The sequence below is a fragment of the Meleagris gallopavo genome, chromosome 3 (genome assembly GCF_000146605.3).
Source record: "Meleagris gallopavo isolate NT-WF06-2002-E0010 breed Aviagen turkey brand Nicholas breeding stock chromosome 3, Turkey_5.1, whole genome shotgun sequence".
NCBI lineage: Eukaryota > Metazoa > Chordata > Aves > Galliformes > Phasianidae > Meleagris > Meleagris gallopavo.
The window spans coordinates 14,013,984-14,023,630 of record NC_015013.2 but is presented as its reverse complement, the minus strand read 5'-3'; the positions used below and the strand labels follow the sequence as shown (position 1 = coordinate 14,023,630).

The 9,647-nt window shown below is 41.0% G+C and overlaps 1 long non-coding RNA gene across 1 annotated transcript in view; it reads left to right on the top strand.

Moving 5' to 3' along the window:
• Positions 1-3,985: 3,985 nt before the first annotated feature.
• LOC104910130 overlaps positions 3,986-9,647 on the top strand; it is a 41,253-nt gene continuing 35,591 nt past the window's right edge. The window contains exon 1 of the long non-coding RNA XR_792819.3: positions 3,986-4,521. This is a non-coding gene — a long non-coding RNA (uncharacterized LOC104910130). The remainder of the gene's footprint in view (positions 4,522-9,647) is intronic.

Here is a 9,647-nt window from a genome sequence, read left to right as displayed (position 1 = left end):
AAAAAGAAAAAATCCAACCAATCCACCCAAGAAAACCATCCAATAACAACAACCCTCAATACTAAGCTAGATGTAAGGTATAAGGTGCCACTACCAGCTCTCCATGGGTAGATTTTTGCAGCTAGACAGTGGGGCACCCCACTGGAGTATGTTCAGTCTGACAGGAATGCTAAACTTCTAAGATCAGCAGGACTAAAAGTAGCTTCAGAAATTGTTTTCCTACCCTCTCAGTGTTGCTTTCACACTAAATCTGTTGTCTGTTGTTATAAACAAGAAGAAAAGAATTTGGGTTGAAGGCTTTCTTTTATTGCTTTTTCTTCCTTAAAATGATTTTGAAATCTCTAGTCTTTTGGATGGAGGTAAATTGAATTTTGAAACTAAATAATTTGTTTCGTGTTGGTCAATTTCTTCTGTTGTAGAGGGAAAAAGAAACTGTACAACACCAAGTAGTACTTCAGCAAAAGGAATCCTTACTGTATGCTACTATAAATCCCTTTTTAGAGCATTGCAAACCACTGTTAGGCTTCTTTTGTTTCTGTGTAAGGTAGCCTATAACTTGTTTGCTTAGTGGTTGCTTTTTTTCATGGACTAAGTCCTTCCCAGTGTCTGCCGAGCAGTTCCTATTTCTGATTTAAAGATCTTACAGTATGGCCTTCACAAAAATGGGATTTTGCCACACAATCTAGCCTCCAGCTGGGGAATAGGCTGCTTCTAGGACACATCTGAAACACACTGCAGACTGTGAGGGTGAAGCTTTGAATCCCAGAAGGCTGTTATCCTTGGGCCCCTTCTTATTTATATCAGCTTGAAGTATGGAGCTGTAACGCCAGCATCTGTAACACTCTGCATCATCACAGCTGTCATTGTCATGCTGACTGTCCTCAAGTCCTGCTGTTACTGGCCACCCAAGCTGTATCTGAAACCTTCATCATTTGTTTTCTTTTTTCCTGTTCTTAAGCTCAGTTGTAAGCCATCATTCCTATTTGCAAATAACGAGCAAAACCAAAAAGGCTTTTGAAATCTGAGGTATGGTTATATTATTTTTTTCCTCCTTTCTGAAGAGTCCTTTATCAAGAATTATGTTGTGCTGAACTTAGAAGAATCAACCATGGAATCAAGAAATAGCTTAGGTTGGAAGGCACTTTAAAGCCCACTGTCATGGTATAATGTGTTGGAAAGTAGAGCAATAATACTGGGGATGGCAGTCTTTGGCTGCAGCAAACGAGGACGAGCCCAGATGCGGCAGCTGTGGACACAGAAATGAAGGAAAAGAGCTGCTTATCTTGAGAAGGCCTCAGGTAGGCAGGGATCTCCAGTGAGATACCCTCACCTTCATTGCCAACCCTTAAATGAGGTCTGGAATTGGGTGGATCCTGGCTCCACCCCTTCCAGTCACTCCTGAGCTCCCCTGGGTTTCTCCTGTCTTCCCACCAGGTTCTCCATCACTGGTTCAAGCCATGACTTAGCACTTCCACTACACCTACTCAGCTCCAACCCTGTGCTGTAGGCAGATCTGTCGCCACCGGCTGAGGCTGCCCAGCACCCCATCCAACCTGGCCTTAAGGATGGGGCATCCACAGCTTCTCTGGGCAGCTGTGTCACTGCCTCACCACCGTCTGAATAAAACATTATCTCCTCACATCTAACTTAAATCTTCTCTCTTTTAGTGTAAAACCATTCCCCCTTGTTCTACCACTATCAGTCCATGTACAAAGTCATTTTCCTTCTTGTTCCCTCTTGGTATTGGAAGGCCACAGTGAGGTCTTCCTGGAACCTTCTCTAAGCCAAACAATCTCAGCTCCCTCAGCCTGTCTTCACAGGAGAGATGCTCCAGGCCTCCGAGCATCCTGGTGGCCTCCTCTGGACCCACTCCAACAGCTCCACAGCTTTCTTGTGCGGGGGGCTCAAACCTGCCTGCAGTTCTCCAGATGAGGCCTCACAAGGGCAAAACAGGAGATCAGCAATCTCAAGGAAGCTGCAATCCCATACTGCATTTTCTTTAATAGTTTACAATTTAAAAAATATTGGGCAGAAAAAATATTTCAAGATTGAAATTTGGTTTTCAAAGACACTTAGAACCTGCTCAGATCCATGCCTTGGTCTAGAAGTCACACTGATATGCCTTGATGAAGAGCCTCTGTCTCTACCTGTCTGAAGATCTCTTGTCCCAAGCATGTTTCTGGGTGCCAGCTTATAAATCACTGTCACATCACTGTCTCCTAGCATGAATACATTACATTCCAGACTTTTATATGAAAGAATTTATATTAGTAAAATATTTGTGAAGTTTTACTAACATCGTAAGAGTTCTTTCCCCTTTTACAAGAGGTAAGAATTATGAGCAGTCTGCCTTCTCTCTCATTTTATCTACTCTCCCATCTATTGTTTTTCCTCTCTCCTCTGAACACAGATAAAACCCAGTAACAGTGGATATTTGTTTTGCGGTCAAAACTATCAGGATTGGAATCAACACTCCTGGCAGCCATTGGAAAGAGTTCTTGTCCGTAGAAAATTTATGAAGGCGCAAAGATGCTGTGTTCAGTAACGTAGCCTTAAAAGGTATCCAAACACTTTGTTCCTGATTAAAACACACAATGCTGTGGGACTGAGCTATTTACATCTGGACTGCCTGGGGCTGTAACACTGGCAAATGTCTACACTAAAAAGGGGGAAAGAGGCATTAAACTTAGGTATCCACTTCACACCATTTGTCGCAGTTTAGTTTTGACCTCCTGAAAAAGAAATGCAACAGTGGCATCCTGTGGCCTGAACGGCTAACGACAGGTGTGCCTGCCGTGGGGCAGCATCTGCACTGAGTTCTCCCTTCACTGAGTGGTAAATGGAACAAGTTATTTCTATAAAGTTTTTGTTTGTTTGTTTTGTTTTGTTTTTTTTTAAGTCTGTAGTACTTCCTGCATGTACACTGTATGTTTTCAGTCTGAAGGAAGAAGCTAAAAACTGCCCATGTTTTTTGCTGAAGGCTTTCCAGTGACTGGGTGATGTAATCACCAATTTATCTTACATTCCGATGCTTGTTTTCCCACCAAACTCTTGGGGTGCTCGGGACAGAGGATGCCTTCAGTTGCTCACCTAGGAGACAGACTGCTGGGTTACAGTCTTGTTCTGCTGAATGTTTCCTCAGAGAAAGGAATAGGCTGAGAGTGCCCTGCTTTAGTAACCCACTGTTTAGTGCACTATAGTCCATCTGAAAATGAGCATTTTGAGAAGGTCCAATCAAAAAACCGGCAAGAGTTGTTTTTACTTGCATCTTCATTGTATCCTAGCATGTGTGTGCGTATGTGAGTCTCTTGTGCTTTTGAAAGCCCTAGCCTTTACTTGTTTAACTTGGACGGACTGCAATTTGCTTACCTCCTTACCAGCAGATATTGGCAGCTGTGATCAGCAGGCGTTCTAAAAGCTTGCATGCCTGCCAGAAGGCACTTTAATGAGGAACATGCAGGCTCACCTGCACTCCTGTGGAGAACTGCCAGAGAAGCTGCTGATAGCCTCATCTCTCCCTCTTCTCTCCATGTTTTGCCATCAATTCCCTTTGGGAAAAGAGGAGATATTAAGGTGGTGTCTTTAAATCTCTTAGTTTCTATTTCTTACCTTCAGATTTAGAGGTGTAAATGCTACCAAATGCTCAGCATAAGGGGAAAAAAAAAAAAGGGAAAAGCAGACCTTACCAGCAAATGGAACAGCTTTGATCATTTATATTTTGCTTTTTCCTGTGTCCAGAAGACTTCAGCCCTGTATGTTCTCATGAGAAGCAAAACACAGGAGACAGGAAAGGACATCCCTGGATGTCTGTGTGTGGAAGAACCTGTGAGCATTAAATTTCCCATTGTGCAGGAAAGTCACAGCGATTCCCTTCTTGGGAATGTTAGAGTTTGAGGCTGGAAAACGAGAACAGTAGTGGGCAGGGATTTAATTGCTGCCTTTAATAATGAACTTATAAGATTTTCATGGAATTGCTTAGCTGAGCTTGCACCACAGTTTCTCACTAGTATTTATCCCTGAGCTGTCTCTTATAACATTCACATGCCTGAAAACAAACAAATGGTAAGTCTTGCTGTGGCTCCAGTAATGTTAAACTGTGCTCCTTTTTGTCAGTTAAACTGACAATGAAGATAAGAGAAGCCGGTGTCGGTATCATCTGTTGCATAACAAACCACTCTTGACAAAAGAAGCAGCCTCCTGTCAAACGAATTTCCTTTATAACTGCCAAAGGGACTATTTTTAGTTTCATCTGCCATTCTTTACTCCTTAATCGTCTGTTTCGCTTTTTCAGTTTTTGTCTGTTTTCCTCTTTCCCATCAGCTCTGATACCAGGTGATAATTTGCTTCAGAGAAGCCACTGGGCTCTCTTCTGTGCTGAAGGCCTGTTCCTGGGGCTGGGTGCTGTGAGCACATGTGCACTCCATTCTGCTGCCTTGCTGCTGTATCCAGGTCAGCTCTTGGGAGGGAATATTCAGAGGAGGATGAATAAAAATCCAGACTAGGGGTTTCAAAGACAAACAAGTAAGTTAAATCATTTTTTGTTGGGGCCGAGACCCTGTTCAGAAAACATTGTAAATTGAACGAGGGAAGCCACAAATAGTATTTAAACAGCATCACAGGCAGCAAACTCTTCATATTCCATTAGCAAAGCCTGTTTTTTTTTACCGGAGATAAAACTGAAGTGCTTTGGGAATTATGGTGTTTATTCCATAGGTCTTGACTCTGTAGTACTGGCTGTGTTCCCTTAAGGTCTGTTTGACCCACTACATGTTTTTAGTCCTTCAAGAAGCAGAATGATTCTTGTCTTCTGACTGAGATATAAAACAGGAGTCCTGCCTATCTGTAATCCATTAGAGATTTTGTGGTGCTGGTTGCAAAAGTAGGAGCGTCTTAAGGCTTTGATTGTTCTAGAAATAACACCACTTTGCTCAGGTGCACATCATAGTTCAGTCAATTTAAATCAAGTAATTGTCATCCTCTCCAGCCTCCTTCTAAAGCCTGGTTCACATGGGTTATTTTATACTTTATACCTTCTTTCTCCATGGTGTACAAAGGTGTAACAATGAGTGGTTTTGTGCCCATGGTGTTTCTGTAAGGTATAAGTTGTTATAATACTCATTTTATAGCTGGAGTTGAGGTGCCCAGAGGTATGTGAATAGCCTTAAGTCAACTAGGAGGTATGGCAGCATATTTATGTCTCTGTCTCCCAAGTGAACAAAACAGTCTTGAAATTGGCATACTAACATGTCCCAGGAGAGTGACACAGCTCTTATGAAGAATGAATTGCTAGAAATATAGTCAAAAGTTCTAACCATTATTTTTTTCTTAACAAATCAGAGTTTTCAAATGCTATGTAATGTTTGCAAAAGATTAAAACAAAGCAAGTTAGGTTTATGATTGAAGTGTTCCAAACTATCTCTTTTTCCTCAATGGAAAAAAAAAAATGAAGAAAAGCTGCTGAAGAGAAAAGCAAAACAGGGACCTGATTTCTTAGCTGGAATGAGAATACAAATATATATTTTTATGGGAGAAAAAAAAAAGTACATTGCATTCTTTTCTTCATGCTTTCCCCTCTCTAGTCTTAGTCTGTTCTTCACTTTGGAATATACCTGACTAATGCAAGAGTGGCCAGTTTCCACGTACCAAAACTTTGGACAACACTGTTTAGCCAAGTAAAGTTAGAGAGAGTTGGGAAGCGTTCGTGTGGCTGGTGACAACAGCTTCTTACATGTCTGACTGCTTTGCTGTCTGATGGGATTGGACAGGGATATCCTCAGCAGTCTTTGCTGGCTCACCTACTCCCACTACATGGGTTTGGATTGTGCAGTAGCCCCCAAATTAGTGTACCCATGCTGTGAGTCACCTGGTGAGATCCCAGCCTGTGCATAGCAAAGTCATTTGGGTATCTCAGGGCTTAAAATTTGAGCTACCCCTTGCTGTGGCATACACCTCCGAGCAGTCTATGGGCTAACATAAAACTGTGCCTGCTGTTCTATTCCTCTTTGTTCCATTCCTTTCATCAGTGCTACTTTTTAGTTTCTCTCAGCTTTATTTTTGATTCTGCAGTTTTCAATCCCCTGAATTAGATTTTCTTTCAGTGGCTGGAAGTGAAGGAAGCACTCGAAGCAAGGCTGGTTTCTTATTTTTGAAAATGCTTGAAAGTCTGCCAGTGAGCTGTCAGGTTAGTGATGGCTTGTGACATATAAAAGCAGACAAGTGAGGGTTCATAATAATTCAAGTTCTGTTAAAAACAGCATTGAAATGTGGTTAGCAGTGAAAGCTTTTTAAGGAGAAAATAATTATTGTGGGTGTTCAGAGTCGTAAGTATATTTCAACCATTGCAGTGTAAAAGGTCTATCATTTTAGCTGCATGTATATCATTTGGGTTTTGCCACTCTCACTCAGATTTTCAGTGTTTTCATCCCAGTTCATCTGTCTCATTCCTTGCCCTGGTGCCTGGAGGGAACGCTGCTCTTACATGTCTGTACAAGGGGAATCCAGGTTTCCATGCCACCTGTGTATGTGCAGCCCTTCTTCAACCATTTATCGCATTGTTCAGTAGTTCCTTTTTCTGCCTCTGCAGCCTTTTGTCATTCTGTGCAAAGGAGAGGTTGCGTTTTCTCCTGGATCAGTGGCGTGAGAAGTAGCAAGAAACTTCTTGGCCAAGAGCCTAAAAAAAATCATGTAATTTCCATTGAGTGAAGAGGGTCTGACCTTCAGAATTTCTCACAGCACACTAAGAGGTTTTGAGCAAAGATGTCCAGAGGAAATGAGAATTCTACTTTCAAAATAGATATGAAATGAGAAAGCTAAAGAAAAAGACAAATTTTCCTCTTACTCTGTGTAAAGGGCCTCTATGCTGAAGACATCACCAGCTGAATGCATATGAGAAGTCGCCAGCGATCATTAAGCTCAATTAATCTTATTCTTGCACGCATGATAACAGCTGTGGATTATTTAAACAAAGCAATGGTGGGCAAGCAGGAGAGGGAAATTGAAGAAAAGAGGTTCTGCTGTAAACACTCGTACCACCATCACCCAAACTACACTGTAATATAGAAACTGGGTCAGAGACACCCTTCCCCCTCCAGGCTGTCAAAGTTATTTGAGCTTCTATTGAAACCATCACAATAGAAGAGTTTGGCTCATGCATTCACTGAGCAAAACTGATTTGTGTTTCTTGGTTCAGAAAAAGCTGCTGGGTAATTTTCCATGCAAGTACAATGCAGCAGTTCAGCTGATCCCTGAAAGCTGATTTCTTGGTGATTTGCCTTTCATTTAATAAGGCTCTTCAGCTTTTATTTCGCCTTTCCAAATTCACATGGTGAATCTTTGTTTAGAAGCCTTAAACCTCTTGCCTGTTTCAAGTTTAGGAACTGCACTGGTAGCCTTCATTCAAAGTTCAGAAGATTGCTGTAAGTCTATTGAGATGCCTCTTGCTCAGTTTTCTTACTGGCGATATAAGTCTAAGTTAATTGGTTTATTTGCTTGTAGGATAATTGAATTAAAATGCATTGTTTAAGAAGGATGGCTTGATTAGATACAAACACAGCTCTTTTGGACTCTTCTCACTCCCCTTTTTAATCCTGTATTTAAGTCTTTCATCCTTGTTTACAGTCCTATTAGTGGTCTCAGCCTTCTGGTGCACTCCATCTGCTCTGGTTTTTTTTATGTGTTTTGTTTTTTTGGCTTCTTTCAGGGAGTCTCTGTGGCTTCCTCTTGTCCTGAGAGAAAAACTAGCCTCCTCTTTAAGCCCATGATGACAGGCTACAGGGGTTGCCAGCAAGCACAGGGCCTGGGAGTTACGCTATTGCAGTGGCATTAGTTGGTGGTGCTCATAAGCCCTTATTCCAAAGGTGTCACAAATGAAGTGAAACAACAGGGTAAACTAGGTGAAATAAAGCTCCAGTGTTAGAACCTGCTTTCCAGTGCTCAGTTAATACATTCTCTAATTTCACTTCCCCTCCCTGCTGCCCTAAGGTGCACTTTCACCAAACAAGCACATGCAGTGTCACTCTTCTTTCTCCTTACATCAAACGTCATTTGTTTCTTGAAAATCACCTCACTCAATGGACAGTGTTGCCAGGAGGTGTCTGCGGGGTCTACTCAGACATGGAGCCAAGAAGGCTGTTTAGGCTGTGACTAAGTAGCTTCTGTATGTTGTATTGTTGAGTGATGTGCTGCGGTGTGTTCAGGAGGTGTGTTTGACTGTTGAGCAGAAGAAGGAACAGCTTTTCCTTGAGTACACTCTCCAGATGAGAAGCTGGTCGTTATGATGCAGCAGTGAGAACTTTTCTATCCATTCATGTCCAGCTCCTTCTCAGTCTTCACTGTATTGTATATGGTAACAAAAAGAGTGGGAAAAGTGCCCCAGACTGTATGCTAGTTTCAACAGTGAATGTCTTGAACTAGCTTTCTCCAGCAAGCACACTTATTGGAACTGCCCATGTTCATATGCCTTCCTTGCAACCTCACTATCAAGAAGAAAAACAGAAATTCTTGCCATTCCACCCAGCTGCCCAAATGAATAAACTAAATAAGTGATTTGGGAAGAATCTCAAGCAAGGGAGCCATTTGCACTCTGTGGCTTGACAGCAGAATGCCTTCTGTTGTTATCAAGGCTTATCACTCTCTCTGGCAAATGCTCTATCTGTAATAATCAAGTCTGTGCATACGACATAGTTCTTTGACAGGTCAATATTTCTCAATAATTTAGTAGCACCGCACACTCACAAAAATAGAGTTATAATTAGCTCTCATCCCTAAAGTTGGAAGAGCTTTTCAGTTTGTTGGGGGCTGCTGGCCAATTCTCTTATCTAATTGGATGAAGTTCCTACTTTCTCCCATTTGTATGATGTCTGCTTTTACACAAACTCATTAAGTGCAGCTGTACTTGAAGTTTATAACAACAGCCCCAGTGAAGCCTAGACAGAAGTTTAATAGCAGATCTGTTCTCTCTTTTTCATCTGGTCTCAGTCCATTCAGATGGTTGACGTATGCCCAAATATCTTTCCCTAGCACCTAATTCTGCCCCATTCAGCTCTTAATTATGAATTATCAGAACAATTAGAAATCAGACAAATTATGTTAGATTCCTCTGTCTGTTTTGAAGCCTGACAATTTACAGCTTGCTTGAAGGAAAATATATTTTAAAGCAATTTTTTTCCCCGATGCATATAGAAGTGTTTTTTTTCCCTTTTATTTTAAAACTGGTGTTAAGGGGCAATCAAATAATTGCTACATCATTTGTTAAATCTTTGGCAGCATTGAGCTAGCTATACAGGTAGAAATCAACACCAGAGTTATTGTTACATTAAGCTTTTGCATTTAGATCTTTTTTTTGCAAAACATTTTTATTTATTTTTATTTTTATTTTTATTTTTTTATTTTTTGCTTTTGTCAGGATGACTGCATTTTTCTCAGGTTCCCACGTGTAACTATGATTTTTTAATTTCTGCTTAGTAGAATATATATGATAATAGAGAAACTTTATTTTCCAGAACTTGAATTTTTTTCTTATTTTGTGGCCTTTAATACAAGCTTACTTTATTCTGCAATACAGATATAGCAGTTTTAGTAGTTTTAGAACTTTCGCAGATTTATACTTTTTCTTGCACTGGAGTGCTATTCCAAGGTTTTCTGGGGAG